Source organism: Danio rerio, chromosome 23 (assembly GCF_049306965.1).
Source record: "Danio rerio strain Tuebingen ecotype United States chromosome 23, GRCz12tu, whole genome shotgun sequence".
Lineage (NCBI taxonomy): Eukaryota > Metazoa > Chordata > Actinopteri > Cypriniformes > Danionidae > Danio > Danio rerio.
Genome location: NC_133198.1, coordinates 20,582,268 through 20,605,472, shown reverse-complemented (window position 1 = coordinate 20,605,472; position 23,205 = coordinate 20,582,268). Strand labels below are relative to the sequence as shown.

Genomic DNA, 23,205 nt, shown 5'->3' with positions numbered 1-23,205 from the left:
GTATTTGATTGGAGTGGAGAAAAAATTGTAGGAAAAGAGTTTTTTTAAACCACAGTTTGTTTGTTTTTTTTTATTTTTGGCAGAGTATTTTACACAATGTAAATTCTTTAAATGATTATTCTTTCAAATGATGTCTTGCTAGTATCTGTAGGCCAAAAATAAATGATTCAGTTCTTTAATAATAGCAATCTCTGTTCCATGTCTTGTGTGATGATATTGTATTACCACGAGTGAAGTACCAAGCTTGTAGCCTATACAAAAAAAATCATCTGTATATGCTGAATAAAATAGCTTACATTTCTCTAATAATGTGGATCGACCTTCAGCAGTGACATTTGCATGACACCGATCTGAATTAAACTGATCTTTATTAACTTAATTAACAGCAACATTTATAATTAACTGAATTAAATCAGTTTCAATTTAACTAGAACTACCAGCTTTCTACACTTCTGCCTGCCTGGATTGTTCCACAATTTGAAGTGTTATTTTCTACTCTCTATGTTAAACTGTTTTAACACAATCTACACTGTAAAGAGCACTACACAGCAAAATATGGGGACCCAAAACAACTCTATGGGTGTTAATTTCAACCCTTTGAAAGTGTCTCATGGGGTCCACTCAAAACAGACTTAAATCAACACTTTCAAAAGGGTTGGCACATTGACACCGAAGTAAGGGTTAATTTTAACTCTGGGCAGAGTTAAAAAATGTAACTATATTTAACACCGCCTGGTGTATTATATTGTTATTTTATTCAACTCTCTTGAGTGTAAAAATGGTAAAAAGGTCAAATAGACTGTAAATTACAAAATAAAAAACATTTTATTTGAAAACATTCACCACTTCAACAATTCATTCAGTTTTTAAAATGCAACAATGTCAAATATGCTTTAAATGTTTTATTAGTACAGACAGTATCAACAAAATTTGTATGACCAGTGCTCAAAAAGGCTGTTTCAGTCCTTTAGTCCAAACTTGATGTGTTATCAGAGCAATTTGAAAGTTCAATATAGCGTCACTCATAGTTTTCTTCTGAACTCATAGTTTTCTTGTGAAATTACATTTTTAACAACTTGGCGTGCAAATCTTTCACTTCTGGTGTTTCCTTGGTCCTCCATATCAAACACAGCAGTTTAAATGAAGGTACAAATGCTGTAAACTTGTGTGAAAACAAACTGGAGCTAGGAAATCTCATCAAGCATGTCCTGTGAATGAAGTGCTTCCCAGCCACAGGATGTCCTTTATATCCATGACGATGTAGTAGCTGCTGATCACTCGTCTGGTGGTTCCTGATGCACGGATATACTGTAGGGTGATGCTCATCAAAGAACTCTTCAAGACTCCAGCATGACTAAGAAAAATGTTTGAAAACAAATTGCAGTCAAATTCTATGATATATTTAAAAGAACATTTAAAGTAAATGAAACATTCAAGAAATCTAAACTCACCTTTTGAAAATCTTCATGATGATCCACAACTTGACTCTCCCAGCTGGTTGAGGTGACAGGATATGGAAAAGTAGAAAAAAACACATATATCACTGTTGGATCTCCAAAAACAATTAGGTTAACCACTATGACTAGAACTGGAAAAACAGGCAGCTGTCTGTCCATAATCCTGAATTTAACACAACACTTGGAGCTAAATTTAGAGGAGCTTAAAATCTTTTATATCATTTAGTGATGCTGACTTCCCCAAAATATTGGCCACAGTGTAAAAAATATTCATAAACTTACAGTTTTCTGTAAGCGTGTGCGCGTGTGTGTGTGTTTGTGTGTGTGTGCGTGCATGTTTCTTTACCAGATTTAACTTGTTAGGCCCTTTCAGGTCCAGTATTGACACCACCTTTCCTGGAGTCTAGCAGATGTTTCAGGTCCAAATATAATCTAAAATATTAGGATAAGCAGAAGAGGAAAAGTGCAAAGCAGAGCAAAACATTATTTAAGTAACAGTTCACCCACAATACAAAACTTATCACCGTCATGTCATTTGTTATTCTCTAATGCTCTAATACCCTCTCAGCTTATGTGAAACAAATACAGAACTTTATCAAACATACCTTAATTATTATCACCACATATGACCAAGAAGGTGTGCTTGGTCATTTCACCAACTCTGGAAATACACCATCCGTCTCTAATCAGCCACCATCACAGGGTCTTGTGTTATTGTATAGAGAACTGTGGCTGTTAAAAAACAACAACACATTAGTATCAAACACATATGCATAACCTTCAGATAAAAGAGATAAACATCACAAAGTATGCCTCACACTTTTTCAGATGTCTTTTGATTCAGATGTTGATTATTGATAATAAATCTACAAATCAAACTTGTATCATCATTAGGCTGCTCAAATATGAATCAGTTGATTAACTTTACAGACAGGTGGCTGTTTACAACGCACTAAATTGTCTTTCATAAAACGGAAATGTTGTGTAACGTTACAGTACATGCTAAGTTTAGCCTATAGTTTTAAGCACAATATCATGCGGGAGAAAAAGCTTGACTAAGATGTTCCTGACTACAGAAATAGCCTAACTTACTAACGTCCGACATCCCGAGTTGGGAAAAGTCATTTTCGGGGGATACAGAGTTGATTTGCGGGAGGTAACGTTAGCGGGAGAGATGAGTACCTGAAGAGCAATGAGATGAGTTGCGCGCGACGTACCGAAAGGGCGGTGGGGGTGACTTGCGTGCGACGTACCGGAAGAGCTGGGAGGGATGCGGTGGAGAGGGGTGTGCAAAGTGTTTAATGACCGGGCGGGAGACGCGCGATTTCCAGGAGATTATCATTCATTTGCGGGCATCTACTTGGGCATCTGGGAGTCTCTGTGCATTTGCGGGATAACGTTAACGTTAGTCCCGCAACTTCCGGGAGACTTCTGTAACGTCAAATGTCTAATAAAGTGCAAACGCGGTCATTTAAAGACATTAATGTTAACATTCCGACTTTAATGGTTGTCAACACTTAATATAATTCAAGCGTAACTGTTACGTTATCACACGAGTCTATGGACTAACGTTAACGTTATATGGACGGCCACGAATGAACCAGTTTAAAAGGGCTGTGTTTAAAATAACCAAATTAACGTACACGAATAACAAACAATCATATGTTTCAGTCAGGAAGCCTTTTACAAGTAAGCATGTTCATTTACTCACCAGATATGTTTTAGAAACTCCAGAGCTCATGGAAACCGTCCTGTGTTGCCGTTAGCATCCAGGCAGAGTAGGCTAGGCTGCTCCGGGGATTCCCTCGCTAGTTTGCTTCGAATTAAAGGAGAAGTGTCGATTTTATTTTTCAGATGGGTAACAACGCACAAAATAGCATTAAGCGTGACAGAAATGTGTTGAACATGTACATTTGATGTTTTTATGCACTATGTATGCGTGAGCATATATAAAAACATTCTTGAAAAGAAGTCAATAGTAATGCAGTTAAGCTAGATACACAAGCGACCATGAATGAACCGCAGAAGTTTAAAATTGTCACTCTATTCTAAAGTTATTAACTTAACAATATGTTTACAACTGTATTTCCTTAAAGAAACTCAGTAAAATACCAACATTTAGGTAGTTTGACTCACCAGTTGCTGTTCTAAACCTCAGATGGAAAATGGCGTCTGGAAAATTCTTCAGTGACTGGGGCTGCATGAATTCCCGGATGTTGGAAATAACTCCACCAAGTGTAGAAAAGATAACTCCTTGATTTCGCACTGAATAAAATCAATTCTAACTCTTATTATATTCATTTATCAAAATCTAACTCTTTAACGTCAACACTTTACTCTGAAATGCGTCAACACCGAGAATTTAACTCTGATGAATTTGCTGTGTATACTGTAGAAATAAAGATGAACATTTTTAATTGAATCATCAAATAAGCATCAGAAATGATATATTTTAAGTCAGTGCAACAGTTAAAATTGCATATAGCGTGGGATTTGAAGATTGGAATCACATCCGTTAAACAGAGATGCATTTATGAGGCCAAATGTAAATAGAACCTTTTTCAGAAATCAGAGAGCTATCCAGAGAAAACACACTGTAAAGTTGCCGAATTCCACATAATCGATTTGTGTTGGGATGACACAAAGCAATTAAGATAACTCATTCATTTCTACAAATTTAAGTGAATTTCATATAACACTATTAAGTTATCCCAACAAAAACTCAAGAATTGTGTTGTTTCAGCTCATTTTTAATAAGTAGTTAAGACAAACATCATTTTTGAGTGCACATGAAGTGACTATGTGTCAACAAGTCCTTAGTAGAGATCCTCCACCATGGTGACTGAAGCTCTGCACAGGACTTTTGGCCAGCGGAGAAATTAAAATGGTCATGCCCAACTAAGTCTGGTTCTCTCAAGGTTTTTTTTCTTCACTCCTATCAGGTGAAGTTTTTTTTCCCCTCTCCGCTGTCGCCACTGGCTCGCATGGTTCAGGATTGGTAGAGCTACGCATCGATGAATTTGCTCTTCAGTGTTTGAACTCTCAGTAATGATCTTAAATCATACTGAACTGAGCTAAACTGAACTGAACTGAACTTAAACACTAAAAACTGAACTACACTGTTCCAGTTACTATGACCATTTATGTGAAGCTGCTTTGACACAATCTACATTGTAAAAGCGCTATACAAATAAAGCTGAATTGAATTGAATAGAGATGTAAGTGATGTCGGATTGCAGTTTTGGAGACTTTGTGAGCTTAAGAGCCCACAAACTTCTGCTGCAATTCTCCAGCTGGGACTCTTGAAGATTTTCTTTTGGCAGTTTGAATCCAAAGTCCTAAAATCAAGTCAGACAAACATCCTCTTTCAAGCTGATTCATAACACTTCTAGTTTACTGGAACTCATGTACTGCTGTGATGGTAGAAGTGGCCATTTTCAGTGTTTTTGCTATTCAATATAGCCATTTACCATTTTGTGAAGCTCAACATTTTTCCCAAAAAAAAAAAACTAAAAACAGCTGTGTTCCTTGGTTTCACACATTGTGATGAATGCTTAAGTGAGATTGGTCTTTGTGTTTCCTCATACTGTAAAGCAGAGGTCATGGTTGAACCATGTTTTGTTCCTACAATAAGAACGTTTTTCACGGTCGCCTTTGCTCATGTTTATCAAGGGTGCCAATATTAATGGAGGACACTGTTGTGCAGCTCACACAGCGACAACACAGTAATCCAAGGAAAATCGCTACTAGTCTAAATATATCAAACGGCTTCAGATTCCTCTACAACTGGATATCAAACCAGTTGACCTTATTAAACTAATTAGCTCAATTAGAAAACAAAAGCCTCCCCTCTGAACCCCTGGTTCTTTTGTTGAGCCATGATTCCAAACACGTGAGGGGAAGGAGGGGAACTGCCACATTTGTTCAGTGATACTGAGAAAAGAACAAATATTATTTTATATCATTAGCATAAACAAATGAGGGCAGCAGCCTTGTTAAAGCATTAGTGGCTCGTTAGTGCCACAGCTGAGCCACCTGCCTGATCAGCCGCTCCTGTTTGAGAGACCAGAGCTCGCTTACAATCACAGCCTATTCTTCAGCACAGCTCATTTGCATTTACAATTGAAGTTTAATTAATTAAACTCATTTACTGTCTGGTTTTATCCTTACTACGTTAGGGTGCTTTCACATCTGGCTTTTTGTTTCTGAATATGGAGAATTTTCTCTGTTAGCTTGGTTTATTGAGCTTGGTTTATTGTTTATTGGTTTATTGTTTTTTTTACACCCTAACTTGGATCCGAATCAAAATATCTAGTGCAAGATCGCCTGAACAAGGTGATTTGGTCCACTTTGAAACTGAAGCCGTGGTCACACTGCACTTTTCACTCCATAGATTTCCATTCATACGCATGCGAATGTGTCAGACTAGAAACCCAAGCTTGTGTGAGAAGTTTTGCATGGCGTTGGAACTTCAAGTTAAAAAAAAAAAAGTACAAGCTTGGTGAATTCTGCAAAATCGCATCATGTGATTGCATTACACCAATAGATGATCAAAACATGACCTTTCTGTACAGAAATGTTCAATATGGAGCAATCGCTTGCTATTTAAATGTCTAGTCATCTTGTCTAATCCTGCCCCTTTTGGTAACACCGTGGGACAGAATTTCACAAGCTTGAATTCTGATCGCGGCTTAATTCTGAAATGGTTCACTTGTGGTGAGAAAGCAGTACAACCCAGATCAACACATCTTTGATGAGTTATTGGAAAGACTGTGTGAAAATAGCATTTGTTTTACTACAACTCGTTCTGGAATACCGATGAAGTGAAATTAAATGTGGTTGGGAACATCTGTTGAAAACACATAGAGTAAAACTACAGATTACATCTTGATTTTTAATGAAATATTATATCATCATCAACACAGAAAGCATCCATAAGCTTATTGATCTGCTGTCTATCCATTTTGACAATCAACTGGCTGATGTGACTGGAAGTCCTGAGAAACATAAATGGGTATTTGCACACATGTGGCCAAATTTGGTCCAAAAATGCCTTGTGAAAGTAATCTGAGCCAAAACGAAATTGTAACATTGTTAAAACTGGCAGTAAGTAATATTGTGAGTTGTGATGAAAGCACTGATTTGATGGAGCGTGATTAGATGGAAGGAGAAACAGTAATTCAATGATGTAATCAGTACTGTGAAATAATATGAGAAGAAATGTGATTATGATTCATTTGGTAAAATGTGAGGAGTAATTCAGTCATGGGATAAGTACTTTGGTAAACGTGAGGAGTAATGTGATGATGTGATGAATACTATGATAAATACGAATAATGTAATGAGCACTTTAGTGAAATGTGAGTAATACAATGATGTTATGAGTACTTTGGTAAAATCTGGTAAATAATATGTTGATGTGACGAGTACTATGACAATATATGAATAATGTGATAGATGCTGATGTTGAAATGGGAGAAACCTTGTGATGCTGCGGTGAATACTATGATAAATTAGGAATACTGTGACGAATACTGTGAGGAGTGATGTGATAATTATTATGATAAAATTAATAATGTGATGATATGTGAGGAGTAGTGCAGTGATGTGATGGATACTCTAGTAAAATATATCAAGTGATGTGTTGATGTGAATACTGTGACAAAATATGATTATTGTGATGAGTACTGTGATAAAATGTGAGTAATGCAATGATCTGATGAGTACTTTTGTGAAATGTGAGGGAAATGTGATGAATAATATGTGTTGTGGTAAACACAAAAGTTTCCATCCTCCATGGCACTCCACACTTAAAAAAACTTGCTCCAACAAGCTCGTGGCTCTCCATGCTGCCCACGCTCGACACTGTGACCCATCGGTTACATTTTTTGAGAGGTGAGCGAGTATACAGAGCGGGGTCACGTGACTCACATGGTAAGGAAAGTAATTGAAAAAATCAACCTGGAAAAATTTGATTGATTATAGGTTCTCAATGATGATTTCAAATATTTTAGATGAATCTCCCAGCCCTAATGAATACTATGATAAAAAATTTATAGTGTGATGAGGACTGTGATAAAACATGAGTAATGCAGCGATGTGATGAGTACTTTGGTCAAATGTGTGGAGTAATGTGATGAATACTATGATAAAATATGAAAAGTGTGATAAAATGTGGGTAATTCATTGATGTATTGAGTACTTTGGTAAAATATGAGAGGTAATGTGTTGATGTGATGAAAACTATGATAAAATATGAATAATGTGATGAGGACTGTGATAAAATGTGAGTAATGCAGTGATGTGATGAGTATTTTGGTAAAATGTCAGGAGTAATAGGATGAATACTGTGCTAAAATATGAATAATGCGATGAGTACTTTGTTGAATTATAGTGCAATGATGTCAAGGGTATATTGTGGTAAAATATGGGAAGTAATGTGTTGATTTGATGATCACTGTGATAAATTATGATTAATGTGATGAGTACTGTAATAAAATGAGAGTAATGCAATGATGTGATGAGTATTTTGTTAAAAAGTGAGGAGTAATGTATTGGCCTGATGAATACTATGTTATAATATAAATAACGTGATGGGTGCTGTGATAAAATATGAGTAATGCAATGATGCGATGAGGACTTAAATAAAATGTGAGGGGTAATGTTATGAATACTGTGATTAAAAATGAATAAAGTAATGATTACTGTAATAAAATGTGAGGAGGAGTGTAAGATGTAAGGACTATACCTAAATTATTTTACTCTCTTTTACTCATTTTTTTGCAGAGGCTGGCAAAATTTTGTCAGAAGTAGAGCCTGGTTATGACTCAAATGAGCCGTGTTGTGATGGCTGAGAGAAAGAGGTGTCTTGACACATGCGGTAGTTCCTGCTGATGCACAGGAGATGTAGAGGAGCTTCAGGCAACAACGTTCTGTCACACAGAGCAAAATTCAGACAGCCGTGGCATGACCTTACACTTCATAATGGGCATTATTACATGTTAATGACTCATTCCCTGAGATGTGATCATTCGTTTCTTGGCAAAATTTCAGCCTCTTCTAGTAAAATATTGTAGTGAGTCATATTCACATTCCAACAATATTTAATTCTGTTCTACTCAAATATTACTTGACCAAACTCTTACTCTCACTAGAGGAAAAAAAAAGATGAAAGACTAAAAAAAAAAAATGGATGAGGCAGAAGGCCTTTTGGGATTCTACTGACCAGAAGATAATGCGCAGATGCCAGGATTCCCTTTTTTTCATATTCTCATTATGCTTCTAATTAATTCCTAACTCATTACGCTCTCACTGACTAATTTGTACCCACAGCTGATTTGATTAAACCTGTCTCTATGCTAATGAGCATTCTTTTTTGATCATTTTACAGTTAGATTGGATCGTGCAGGGCACGTCTCGAGTGTTTATATGTGTGTCAGACAGCTCAAACGCATTTAGTCTTCGATACACTACTCCAATATGTTCTATTTGAACGTATTTGGCCGGGACTGCTCCTCCAAATCATTCCCTCTGTGATAACTCTGACTTGAGAGGACAAATGTGCGCAGTTCATCAGCCGAGGTTGAGATTTAACAAATGAAAAAAAAAAATCTGATCTCTAAACCCGAACCATGGTGGAAAAAAATCCAATTAAAACTTCATTTGATGTTCCCAAAACCAGCAGGAAAAAAGGAATTTCATTTAAATATTTCAGTGATAACAGAGAGAGAGAAATACGCGGGAAGATATATATATATATATATATATATATATATATATATATTTTTTTTTTAGGAGAAAGAGCAGATGACAACATCAGCCCTGCTTCTCACTGTCTTGAAGATTTAAAGATTGTTTCAAAGCTTTCTTCAAGTGCAAAACAGTCCGCAGTCGAACAGCTAAAGTTTTTAAAACGATACATTTCCACACTTAAAGATCAGATCTGTTAGTCGAATGGGTTTAGCGCCAAGTGTGTCTACTCAAGCGTACACTAGTTGGCAATTTTCAGCCTTTCCATATATGGTTGTTTGACCTACATATTCAGATCAGATCCACACACAGGCAAAGACACACATGCGCACGCAGGAGAGAAACTGTCCTTTCGAATAACGCTCTCATGTTAGCTCTCATATATATCCCCACACTGGCTTCTCATGGGTTTATGGCACATTAACGCATTCTTTTCTGCATGTTTCAACATTCCCAGTGTGCATATTTGATGAAAACCCTTTAGAGGCAAGCGATGATGTTTAATTAATAGTTATTGGCAAAACAGAGATTTCTGAACTGCTCCTAGAGTTGGCCCTTAGCTTTTTAGTTTCTGATAATATTGATGTGCTGGGTGTAGCGGAGACTTTGCTGATGAGCGTGACTTCTTTAAATATGCCGTCCGATCTCGCGCACAAACACAAACCCGTCTGCCGGAGAATGATAATCACGGCCTTAGCGCAACTTCAAACGCAAAAAATAGCCTTCATCTCTCATCTGCTGGAGGACATGTGCAAAGTCATTCCACTGTATTATGGTTCAGGATGACAGTTAGTGTTTAGGTATGGAGGTAGATCAGTCTCAAAATAATACATTTATAAAAAATAATTCATGCATCCACAAAACAATTCACATTTAGAGTAGGAAAATCAACATGTACAACAGTAAACAAATGATTTTCTTTAGTGTTTAACTGAAGAAAGAAAATCAAACAGGTTTGTGGCAGGTGAAGGGTGAGTAAACGATGACAGAATTTTCTGTTTTGGGTGAAATTTTTCTTTATGCCTCTTTAAAAAATGTTAAAATACTTAACTGATTATTAGATGGGTGGTGTGAAGTTATATAGAAAAATGTCAATAAGTGGGCGTGGCCTATTCAGTATTGTCAATTAGTTTATACATTCAACAAGGAGTGATAATTTAGTTTCAATATTTATACAAGAATTGTCATTATATATATTTTGCATTTTTGACTGAAAAAAAAAACTGTTTGATATTTCCTTACACATGCACAATTTCCTTAGCATGCGTTCATATTTACGTTTTTTTTTTTTCCTGTTACTTGGGATATATTTTATATCTGCAAGAAGATGTTTCTTGGTAAATGTTTCTAAAAATGTATGAAGATGAAACTGTGAAATGTGTCATACAGTGGAATTTGTTGTTCATCTAAAGTCATTCATTTATAACTATGTTTATAAGGTTACAAATAAAACACAAAATAAGGAAAGTCCATGTATTTTCTTAAACATTCAAGCTTGTTTATTATAAAGTTCTTTTGTGCATTTTTGGAATAATTACCTCTTTAAAAAACTATATCGTGAAAGATATCCTACCATCAAATAAAACTTTGGTCATACTGCCAAGACTAAAAAGAAGTAATATACAAAAATGTTGTTGTGACTTATTAATCAAATGATTTTTAAAGTTATTTTAGTTTAACACACTTGAATATAAATGTGTACATCTACAATGACACTAGTTATTCTGAAGTTTGATGATATGACAATATATTTAAAAAAATAGATTTTTTTTAAAATGGTAAAATGACACTTAAAGCAGCTTTGGAGATGAAGTTAGTTTTTTCTGAATGTTTTATGTCCTCCTAGTGAGACGACAGATGCTAAAAACACCACACGGGTTACACCTTGCTCTAACTAGACATGATGGGATGCTGTGATGTGATAAAGGGGATCTTTTCCATGTTAATCAGATTGTTTTTCTTTTTTGACCTAGCCTGCTGTGATAGTGATATGTGCCAAATGTTGATGGATTCTTTTTTTTTAATTTTTTTAAGTAAACCGTTTGAGTGATGTCACAATCTTTGAGTGTGTGCTTTATTCATACTCAAAAGTGAGTGTGGATATCAATTTTTGTGGTATTTATAGGCATACTGAGAGCAGCAGTGGTTATCACAGATCTTGAATATAGCCTAAAGGAAACCAATACCATGCACAAACATGTTTTACATAACAAAGATTGTTTGTTTTGGTATGGGTTTTTATATATAAAGGTAAAACTTTCTAATGGTTATGCACTCAAAAAAGTAGTTTTGCTGCTTATTTAAACTACTTGTTTTAAGTGAGCTGAAACAACACAATTCTTGAGGTTTTTTGGGGACAACTTAATTGTTTATGTTCAATTAACTTAAAACAATAAAACCATTAAGTTACCTTTATCAATTTAAGTTGGAATGACATGAAGGGATTATTATGTACAAATTATTCTTTCTGGTAAAGCTCTCTCTTGTTTTGTCAAGTCTGTTAATTGTGTTGCATCAGGTATTTATAAATACAGTACATGCATCATTTTATTGTTCAGGCCAATCATTTTATTAGCCTGATGACATTAAAAATGACCATTTATCGGCCAATAGAGATGTATACAGTTAAGGTCAGAATTGTTAGCCCCCATTTTAATCTTTTTATTTTTCTTTCTTTTTTAAATATTTCTAAAATGTTGTTTAACAGAGCAAGGAAAATTTCACAGTATGTCTAATAATATTTTTTTTCTTCTGGAGAAAGTTTTATTTGTTGTATTTTGACTTGAATAAAAGCAGTTTTTAATTGTTTTAAATCCATTTTAAGTGTCAAAATTATTAGCCCCTTTAAGCTAGTTATTATAATTTTTTTTTTTGATAGACTACAGAACAAACCATTGTTATACAAAAACGTGCCTAATTACCCTAATCTGCCTAGTTAGCCAAATTAACCTGGTTAAGCCTTTAAATATAATTTTAAGCTGTATAGAAGTGTCTTGTAAAATATATAGTAAAATATTATTTACTGTCATCACAGCAAAGATAAAATAAATCAGTTATTAGAAATGAGTTATTAAAACTATTATGTTTAGAAATGTGTTGAAAAAAATCTACACTTCGTTAAACAGAAATTGAGGAAAAATAAGCATGGGGGCTAATAATTCTGACTTTAACTGTATATTGCACGCTGTACAAATGTCTGTGATTTCAATGGTAAAAAAAACAGAAAAAAATACTACTGTAAATATCTGTATACTGTTTAGTAGTAAGTTTTTTCTAATATATACGATATATAACCATAAATTGACTTTCCCAAATTCCCTACATGGCAGTGCACTTATTATGTTTTTTGTTGATTTTTATGTTTTTTCTCATCAGTTATGTACATTACAGAATTATGTCACATCTATGTTGATAAATAATGTTTATTCCATTGTGTGGGAAACCGGAGATGCCACACAGAAAATGCCAACTGACCCAGCCAAGGCTCGAACCAGCGACCTTCTTGCTGTGAGGTGACAGAGCTAACCACTGAGCCAACGTGACGCCTGCTTTTGATTTATTTATTCAAAATTGGCAAACTTGTGATTTTTTTGTGTTTTTAACCATACTGTATATTCCATTCTTTACACTGCAGAAATCTCAAAGCTCTATATTCACACACAAGTGAAGTCCAAATGATTAGCCCTTTTATTTTTCCCCCAATTTTATTTTAACAGAGATAAGGTTTTTTCAACACATTTCTAAACATTATAGTTTTAATAACTCATTTCTGATAACTGATTTATTTTATCTTTGCCATGATGACAGTAAATATTTGACTAGATATTTTACAAGACACTTCTATACAGCTTAAAGTGACATTTAAAAGCTTAACCTGGGTTATTAGATTAACTGGACAGGTTAGGGTGATTAGGCAAGTTATTGTATAACGATGGTTTGTTCTGTAGACGATTGAAAAAATATGTAGCTTAAATGGGCTAATAATATTGACCTTGAAGTGGTTGTAAAAAAATAAAACTGCTTTTATTCCAGCCAAAATAAAGCAAATAAAACTTTCTCTAGAAGAAAAAATATTATCAGACATACTATAAAATGTTTTTGCTCTGTTAAACATCATTTAGGAAATCTTTAAAAAAGAAAAAAAAATCTAATTCAAAGGGGGGGCTAATAATTCTGCTTCAACTGTATTCTGAAATCATTTAACAGTATACACCATTGCTTAAATCAAGGTGCATGAAGTGTGTGTTCATCTGTGTTTTGATGTGTGTCTCTAAAGAAGATGAAGCTTGTGTGTTTGATGGAATGATGCAGTGATGATCCTTGGGGAAAACAACCACTGCCCTTCTTTCCAAACCTGAGAGAACACGCTAGAAGAGACTAAGCTCCTAAATGAATAAATAAAAGCCATAACCACCCTCTAGTGCTGAACAGGAGCACTTAGAGCATTTTAACAAGAGGGTCACTTCATTAAATATTGACCTCCTGTCTAAAAACTCTCAGCAGGAACACTGTGACTAGAGGAGGAAAGTAAAGAGAAGGAGAAAACACAAGCTAAAGTTTAAAAACAGCCCAGATAAAAGTGATTTAGAGGCCATATAGATACACAGACACGCATACTGTATAGTGTATGCTCTTCAGAGAGTGTGTGTGAAGGGGTAATGCATGTAACAACAGTAATGATAACTCTTATAGCATTCTTAATGTCAGTATTAATGTTAGAAGTAGTTGTAGCAGTTAATTAAATTACATTTATTTAGAGAACTTAATTAACAAATATTTGCTTAATGCATCATAACGTATAGCATATCTTTGCATGCTTGTGTCTGAGAACTAATCACTTTTAGAACTAGGACTTATGTCAAAATATAATCCTATAGTTTTTGATGTAACCTTGTTTTTTTATATAAGATGTGAAAGATGTGAAGTTCTGAAAACTAAAAATTAATTTATACGTTGACTAATTCTCAATCAATTTCTGTAACTAAATGAACGAATTGAGACCATTGGATGGTTTCAAGTAATTTTCAGCTCAAGGTATTGGATTGGTGTTACAGTTATTGAAAATTTGCTAAATGTAAGGGTGGGGGGGCAACTTTTTCGGTAATACATGCTTCAGTGAATCAAATTTATGAATGTATTTAAATCACATCTTATTTATTAATAAAATGTATACATTTTAAGCAGGCCCGGCCCTAACCAATTTGGCGCCCTAGGCAAGATTTCAGGTGGCGCCCTGTCACATCGCAGTAAATTCCACTGCTAATGTAAAGTCAAAAGAAACTAAACAGCTTTTTGATCGACTACTACAAGCTGGGAAATTGTCAGATAAATATGCCAATGCAATTAAAATTATTGCTGAATAGATCTAATATTTACACATTTGCTTAAGGAAGGAATGATGAGGTAGTTACATTAATATTACTATTTTCCAAAACATCTATGCCCTTCCATAACATTAGCTGAAGTAAAACTAACAGATAGCACTATAGCTATTAAATGATTAGCAATGTTATGTCATATCTTTCAACGTTGGGATGTTAAAATATGGGACAACAAATAGCTTCAAATGATAGAATACATAGCAAACAATAAAAAAATATTGACAATAAAATAAAAGGTTTAACCTATTAAAATCAATGGCCTATACAGAAATTAAATAAAGCTATAAAATCTATTTAACTTTTAATTGTATTTGCTATTTAGTGAAGAGCAGCAAATGAATCTCTCATTGTGTTTTGTTTGATAACAGGGGTGTTAATGTAAGAATTCACAGATCTATAATGAATGAATGAATGAATGTGTCACGGTTGAGGTGGGGAAAAGGAGCGAGGACTCAAGTGCAAAGAAACAATGGGTATTTATTAATAATAAAATAAAAATAAAAGGCAAAACAAAACTACCCCGAGGTGGAAAACATTAACAAAACACACAAACTTAGCTGGACTGACAGGACAAGGCAAGACTGGAGCAGGAACACGGGGAGTGTAGACAACGAACTGGCAAAGGACTGAAAACATGAGGGGGATTATAAAGCAAAAAGTAAATTGACACACAGGTGAACACAATTAACTAATAATGGGTTAACAAGGAGGGTGGGACTAGACAATAGACGGGAGAGCGCATGACACAGAGAGACAATACAAGCCATGCGCTCACATAACACAACACTGAAGCACACGACAAAAGCACGTGACCACAATGTAAACACCAAGCCACGTGCTTTGACAAAAGACGCAAGACACGAGCACACGATGAATGAAAACACTCACCGTGCGCTCACACACGCAGCGTGCATGCTTCATCCCAGCGCCGACCAAAACCGAAACCAACAAGACTGAGACGCTGGGAATGAAACACCACGCTGCTGACAGACGAAAACACAAACACGAGTACAAGAGCGCACGCGTCTGAGGGACGCAGAGCGCGCGCGCGGCCGCGTCAAGCAGGAGCGCGCACACTCTGCGTACACCCACGACGGCGCGCGCACACAGAGACAGAAACAGGACCAGACATAGGTAGTGTCAGAGCTCTGCCACCAAAACAAGAATTTACACGACCAGAGTGGCAGAACCCTGACAGAATGAAGCATTCGACTACTTTAGTAACTGTTGTGCTCATTTAAGAGAAAATTAGTTGTGTTTAAAATAAAACAAGCAGAATAGAGCAAAAAAAAAAAAAACGAAAAAAAGAAGCACTTTTCCGACGGTCCCTTACGGAAAGCTCCACTCCGCGCGAGCTCAGCTCTCCCAGGCTAAACGGAGCAGTGCTCGTAATATCGAGCGAAAAAAAGAAAAAGACAGCTGTGAAACATAACCAGCTTTGTCTTTTTGTAGGAAACACACTTTAGATCTTTTTAGGGTAAGAGGTTTTTGAGTTATTGCCATCTATCACTGAATGTGTGTCAGGAATATTGAAAACAAAACCAACTTACCCCCGCTCATTTCTGGCGCCCCCCTGGATGTACAGCGCCCTTAGCATTTGCCTATACTGCCTATGCCACGGGCCGGCCCTGATTTTAAGTGTTTTGAGGGATATTTAGTGACTATTTTAGAGGTTACTGTAGGTCAAACTATACGCATTATGTGTCTAATGTTTCTTTTTTTCAGGCTACATGCTGATATGAACACATATTTTACCAGAAACGTGTTTTGTGAAAACTTAAGATGTCTATCTGTGCTCTACAACTGCCAGTATTAGTGTTGAAAGATATTTTTCCTAGTATTGATTGGTGTGATAATGCATTCAGAATGGTATACACCGTTATAGGGGGAATCAAATGTATATTTACATTATACATTTTTAATTAGGCTATTAACCAGTTAAACTCCGCGGACCCGGTAAGTCATCAACTTTCGCTTTAAGATTTAAAGGGCTTGTATTGCACCAGACCCCCTTAAGTGGTTTCGTTTGAAAGTGTAGAATCTATATTTTATGCACATATGCATAACTTTGATTCTTATTCTACTGGACAAAAGTAATTTACACTTAAATACAAGTTATTTTGGATACCTGAGCTAGTTATTTTACATTGGTTAATTTTCATATTTTCATATGACACATGTACGTTATAAGTTATGTGAGTTATAGCTCAAATGAAAGCTCTTGCCAGTGCTCATACGGTTCTAGCATACTTTTTACTGAATTATTTTCACATATCAAACAATTGCCGAATGAATAGCGGTGTTTCGTTGGCGCAGAAGTAAAAACAATACGTTTATGATCAATAAGCAGCCCCAGATAGCACAGACAGCTGTCATCTCTTACCTTATGCTGTGTGCTTCAGGGCCATTCTCCTCTGTTTTTGAGATGATGTGCATAAGTAATCCTTTTATATGTCTGACATGGTCCAAACACAGTGAATTATGTTTGATCAAACAAAAGAATAGTGAAATATGAAAACAATGATTGGTCCCTGTGGCTTGTATAGCATCACTCATCAGTTGGAATACAATAACTTTTGCATAGATTATGGTAGAGACATTTTTCTTTTTTTCTATGATTACAGACATGTGCAGCACCACCAAAATTAATTACAACACGCTAGACCACACAGTACCTAAAAGGTACACTTTCAAATTTAAGTTTATTAAAAAAAAAAATATGCCTCTTTTTTTAGGTGTTTATTGTAACACAGACAACATATACAGTTATTTTAAACACTTTCAATAGTGTTTTATGAAAATTCAAAGGGTTTTCTTTAAAATGATACCTAATTTTTGCATTACATCTCTGCATGTGGATTTGGGAAGCTTTTAAATTTGAGTAGGCAAAATCCAGGCGGAAATCCCAAAATAACAGCAGAGATTAACTGGATAATATTAAAGATATAAATCAGAGAAAGCTATTTCTTACTATTCTAAACTATTAAAAAATTAGCCCCCATACATCATGTTTTGATGTCCTTCCAGGGGGATCAAGCATTAATTTAGGGGGTTGATCCCTATCATTACCCCCTGTAATTCGCACCCTGGCATTAAGTTAAAACTTTATTTTATTTAGGTAGATTGATAAGCATAAAACAATTAAATTGTCCCCAAAAAAGCTCAAGTATTGTTTTGCTTCAGCTTACTTTAAGTAGTTTGAACAAGGAGCAGTAATCATTTTTGAGTTTGTATGTAAACATACACTGTAAAAAGTGATTAGTTACTTAAAGCGAGTAAACCAATTCCTTTAAAAGCAACAAGTTGACTTTACAAAAATAATGTATGTAAACCCATTGTCACTTTTTATATATATATGAACTAATCACTTTTTTCCAATACACCTTTATATTTTCCCCCAGCTTTTCTGTATCTAGCAAAATGACATAGAGCAAAATAAATTGGCTCTTCCAGACTCCAGTGTGTCTTCTAAATTCAATACAGGCTATAATTGTAGATTTTATGTACCTAACGAAGCATCAAATATGTAATATTGGGAAAATTACAGGAATTATTTGAAAACAGGCATGCTAAAATAGTTTATTTATTATTTATAATAAATAAATAATTATTACTTTAAAAAAGTTAAGTACAATTAGCATACTTATAAAAATGAAGTCAACTATACAATAGGTTTACTTTATTGTTGTTGTCAACTTGTTGCTTTTAAGGCAATTGGTTTACTCGCTTGAAGTAACTAATCCCTTTATACAGTGTACAGTATGTTTTATATATAATTTAGTCATATATATATATATATATATATATATATATATATATATATATATATATATATATATATATATATATTAAAACACTCAAAAAATGGCATTTTCTGTTTGCTTATTTAAATTAAGCTGAAACAACACAATTCCTGAGCCTTTTGGCATTAACCTAATTCTTTTATGTTCAATCTATTCAAATTTGTTAAATAAGTTAAGTTAATTCCGTCATGTTGTCCCAACACAAACCGATTATCTGTAATGCTGCATTTTTTTGATAGTGTATTTATAGCACTGTATAAAATTTTGTCTAAAGCCCATTTCAGAAATGTTATTCAAAATAATGCGTGTTCATAAAACAGATTAAAAAAATGTCCATGTGATGTGTAAAAATAAATTAGTTACATTTAAACAAAAGAGTAAACGTATTGCCTTAAAAATGACTTAACTTTAAAAGTAAATAAACTTATTGTAACTTGGAACAGCACTGACTAAACTTTTTTTTTTACAATCATGCACATATAGTTCATTTAATTGTTTAAAGGCAACAGGTTTACTCACTTATTTAAGTCAACTGATTGCTTTTTTATAGTGTGTTTACCTTTCCCAACCAAAACAAGAGGTGCTCATTCCCTCTGAATATGTTTGTTTTTTTACTCCACTAGATTTTGCAATGGATTGAGTTTGACCTCTGTGCCACCTCTGACCTCTGATGTCCATGCTGACCATCCTCTAAGGCCCGGTTTCATCAATCAGACACAATGACAGTTTATCTGCCTCAACACAGCCTCCAGCAGAGCAGAAAGTGCACGGTATATTCAGTCAGGGGCTAAATACCAGAAAGATTATGCTTTTTGTTTTTACGTACGCTGTGGATTTTAATCACATGTTCTCTGATTACGGTTTAGCAGAAGATGAAAAACGGTACACCTACAATTTGTAAGAGCAGAAATTACACAGCCGCTGCTTCACTCTCATATTTTATTAACATTTATAGTGCCCTCTACTAATATTGGCACCTTTTTTTTTAAATATGAGGTTTTGAAATAAACGTCTTTTTAGTTTTACCTGTTGGTTCTGGTTATAGCTTTTGATGCCAAAAAATTGTAATATTAATATTTAAAAAAACATTGAATATTTTTTAAAATAATTTGTTTATTTCACAACATTTGTCCACTATATTTTACAAAGTATTTTTATCTTTTAAATAATTTTCTTTGCAATTGTTCGTCTCAATAAGTGCAGAGTTTTTTGTTGTTGATTTAATATTTTGACCAAAAGTATAAAATGAAGACATTTTTCACAAATATTCACCAAGGTGCTGTAAATTACAGTTCTGAATGCCATCACAAAACCGTTTCAGCTTCAGACTTGTAAAAAAAAATGCAATAAAAAAGACAAAAGCATTTTTAGCTAACCTCACGTCACATCATGTTTCCAAAGACTTGCCATTTTCATTGGTTTTCCGCAGACCTGTGTTGTGTTCTGTTCCCTTTAAGAGGCTTGAATTTGACTTTAAAGTGGGTCACAGTAAAAATATCTTCAACAATTATTCATGCAGCCCTCCCTCTCTTTCTAGAGCTCCTCTGTAAAATCTGCATGGTGCTGCAGTGCTGGAGTTGAGGAGCAGGAGCGATGACTCTTTTGTTTTGTCACAGGCGGATCTGATGAAATGTTGGTGTAACAAACTGTTTCTTTTGCAGTAAACGTCTGCACTCAGCCTGCGATTGCCATCTTGCCCACGTTCCGCCTTCTGTGCTGGCAGTTGTTGTTTTTATTATCGACTGTTTTGATGCTGAGACGGTAATAGTGCGTTCTGTTCGCACTGGGCACAGCCTCCAGATATGACCATCAGGGTTTCCAGGTCCCAGAAAATTTTCCAGCATTCAAAAAGGTTGAAAAGTTGACCAATTTTCCCTAAAACAGTCGACTGCAAGTCTCCTATTTAAGGGCCTTAAACATTTAGGTCTTGTTTATTTCAGTTCAGTAACTATTTTGGTACTTTCGTTTTTGTTGTTCTTCTTGTTCTGCTAAAAATAATTAGTTAATTCCTTTTAAAGGCACAATATGTACAATGTTTGTTTGTTTTTTTCATTTTAAATATACAAAAACCATTAGAACAGTGTTATATATTTTGCGGACTAATGTACTTATATTATCCCTAATGTTTTCTGAATGTTCTAATGCAGAGAATTAAGCAATTTTAACTAGTGACATGGACCGTGTCCTGTGTCGCCATGGTAATAATGTCACATGCCCTCAATTTCTGGTTTGGTTTTATAGAAAACAGGGAAACACCAGAGACACTTTAATATGTTGTGTATTGGGTTGGGTATCGAGAATCTCGTATTCGGTATGATGCACGCATTTAAAATCCTATTATAGATTCCTGACTTTTTCAGTCATTCTCGCATAACAAATGGCAGTGAGCACTTTACAGTTGTATCAATCTTCTTGGACCTGTCATATGGACCTTCATCATTATGCACTTGCGCTTGTCATTACAATCAGCACTGTAACTGACTGCAGCAAAGCAAGTTTGGTTAAACTTAAATGACTTTTTTAACGTATAGAACCAGAAGTGGTGGACTGTGGCGTATCGCATACCCTTCCCTCATCAGCAATTGCTTGAATGCTCTCATTTAGTTTCTACGGCGTTCATTCTTCCTCTACCCATACTACCATGATATTAAGTTTTAAAAATTGTCGCTCATCCATGAATATGATCTCTGGAATCTATAGGATGTAATGAAGATGACAACTCCCATGATTCCAAACTCAGTCACTGCATAACAAAACCACACTTTCCTTTTGTTGTAAATATAAACCCTTTAGTGGCAAAAATGACATACTGTGCCGTTAATACTTGATTGTTGAACCGAGGAGACTAATGCCACCTCATTGTTCACTGTACTTAAAAATACTTAGTTTACAGTTTAAAGGAAAACTCCCATAATTCATGCGAAGTGTCATAGGGCTTAGGAGAAAAGTGCATATTTAGTTATTTTCAATGTGGCAAGTTCTTTAAATATTGTTTTATCTGCACATAGTCAACCTTCTGGCAAAAAACTCACAGTACTTCTTTGTTGCGAAGCGGTTGCCTCTCCACTTATTAAGCAGTGCTTTGGTTGCCAGGTATTCATCTCATACATACTTATTACATTTTAGCTAGCTGGCAGCTAGCTCTCTGCAACTCTTACATGGTCGCCCAATGAAGCTATGCAGGGCTGTGCCTGCTCAGTACCTGGATAGGAGACCACATGAGAAACCTAGGTTGCTGCCGGAAGTGGTGTTAGTGAGACCAGCAGGGGGTGCTCAACATGCGGTCTGTGTGGGTCCTAATGCCCCAGTATATTGATGGGGACTTTATACTCAGTGAACGCAGTCGTTCAGCTGAGACGTTAAACAGAGGTCCTGACTCTCTGTGATTGTTAAAAATCCCATGATGTCCTTTAAAAAAAAGTAGGGGTTTAACCCCGGCAAAATTTGTTAAATTTTTTTGCCCACTTGTTACAAATTTGCCCACTGGCCTCTGTCCATCATGGCCTCCTAACCATCCCCATATCAGAATTGGCATCATCACTCTCAACCAATCAGCTGGTGTGTGGTGTGCAGTCTGGTGCAGTATTGCTGCCATGGCATTATTATTATTATTATTATTATTATTATTATTATTATTATTATTATTATTATTATTATTATTATTATTATTATTATTATTATTATTATTATTATCACATAAACAGCTCAAACCCCATAATTGGCATCTTTATAAATTTCCCCACAGCCTCATTTTCAAAATAGGCCAATTGTGCTGGAAATGGTGACTGGTGAACATGACTGACATTCCCCTCGGCCAGTCGCGCACCTTGCTTTCTGCAGTGTTCAGGTGAACGTGCGAATACGTTTGAGCATGCTCGGTGAAGAGCAGCTGAGCATGTGATTAGTGCAGGAGTGAACGGTACAGCACTGCAGCATATGGGAGTCTGTCTCTCTGCTCCCTGTAGGTTTAAACTGAACATCTTCAAATTAGTCAGAGAGAGATCAAAGCGGCCCTTCGCCATCCTCATCCAGAGGAACACTTTGAACTTCCTCCTCCCTCTCCTGTCTGCGAGTGTGTGTGTGAGAGAGAGAGAGAGAGAGAGAGAGAGAGTGTGTGTGTGTGTGTGTGTGTGTGTGTGTGTGTGTGTGTGTGTGTGTGTGTGTGTGTGTGTGTGTGTGTGTGAGACAGAAAGAGAGAGAGAGAGTGTGTGTGCTGGTATGGAAATGAGTGAAATCTCATGAGTGTTTCTGAGAGGTGAGAGAGTTGCTTTTTGATCACGTGTGTATGTGTGTGTTCATGTTCATTCTTGCCTTTTTTTCCACCAAGCTTTTATTTACGGGATTTGATTAATTAGCTGATTAAATATACTTGTTCCTTGTGTGTGACAAGAAAAACTGTCCATTACATTTGCTCTAAATACTTGCAAATAGTTTTTTCGTGTAAATGTACGTCTACATTTAGTGGTGCATTTGGAGTGCAAAAACCTAAATTATATTATATTATATTATATTATATTATATTATATTATATTATATTATATTATATTATATTATATTATATTATATTTTATTATATTATATTATATTATATTATATTATATTATATTATATTATATTATATTATATTATATTATATTAGTTTGTTTAGCATCTTAATTGTTTTAATATATTATAGGGCTGCACAATATATATCCCATTAATCTGCAGTGTGATTGGGATTATAGTTGACCAGACATTACAGTCAACAAAGAGTAATTAAAAATTTTTCCCTTATAGTTTTTAACAAAAAAAACATTATTATTATTATTATTATTA

The 23,205-nt window shown here is 35.1% G+C and overlaps 3 long non-coding RNA genes across 3 annotated transcripts in view; 1 reads left to right on the top strand and 2 right to left on the bottom strand.

Moving 5' to 3' along the window:
- LOC141380475 (uncharacterized) overlaps nucleotides 1-21,802 on the top strand; it is a 156,550-nt gene extending 134,748 nt beyond the window's left edge. Inside the window, exon 4 of the long non-coding RNA XR_012398439.1 lies at nucleotides 19,014-21,802. This is a non-coding gene — a long non-coding RNA (uncharacterized lncRNA). The remainder of the gene's footprint in view (nucleotides 1-19,013) is intronic.
- Nucleotides 1-23,205, bottom strand: part of LOC137489111 (uncharacterized) — a 68,882-nt gene that overhangs the window by 23,159 nt on the left and 22,518 nt on the right. The gene's annotated exons all lie outside the window — the stretch shown is intronic.
- LOC137489110 (uncharacterized) lies at nucleotides 807-3,845 on the bottom strand. The gene is made up of 6 exons (XR_011008445.2): nucleotides 3,594-3,845; nucleotides 3,169-3,273; nucleotides 2,063-2,189; nucleotides 1,804-1,889; nucleotides 1,452-1,494; nucleotides 807-1,354 (listed from the first exon to the last, which is right to left on the bottom strand). It is a non-coding gene; the product is annotated as an uncharacterized lncRNA (long non-coding RNA).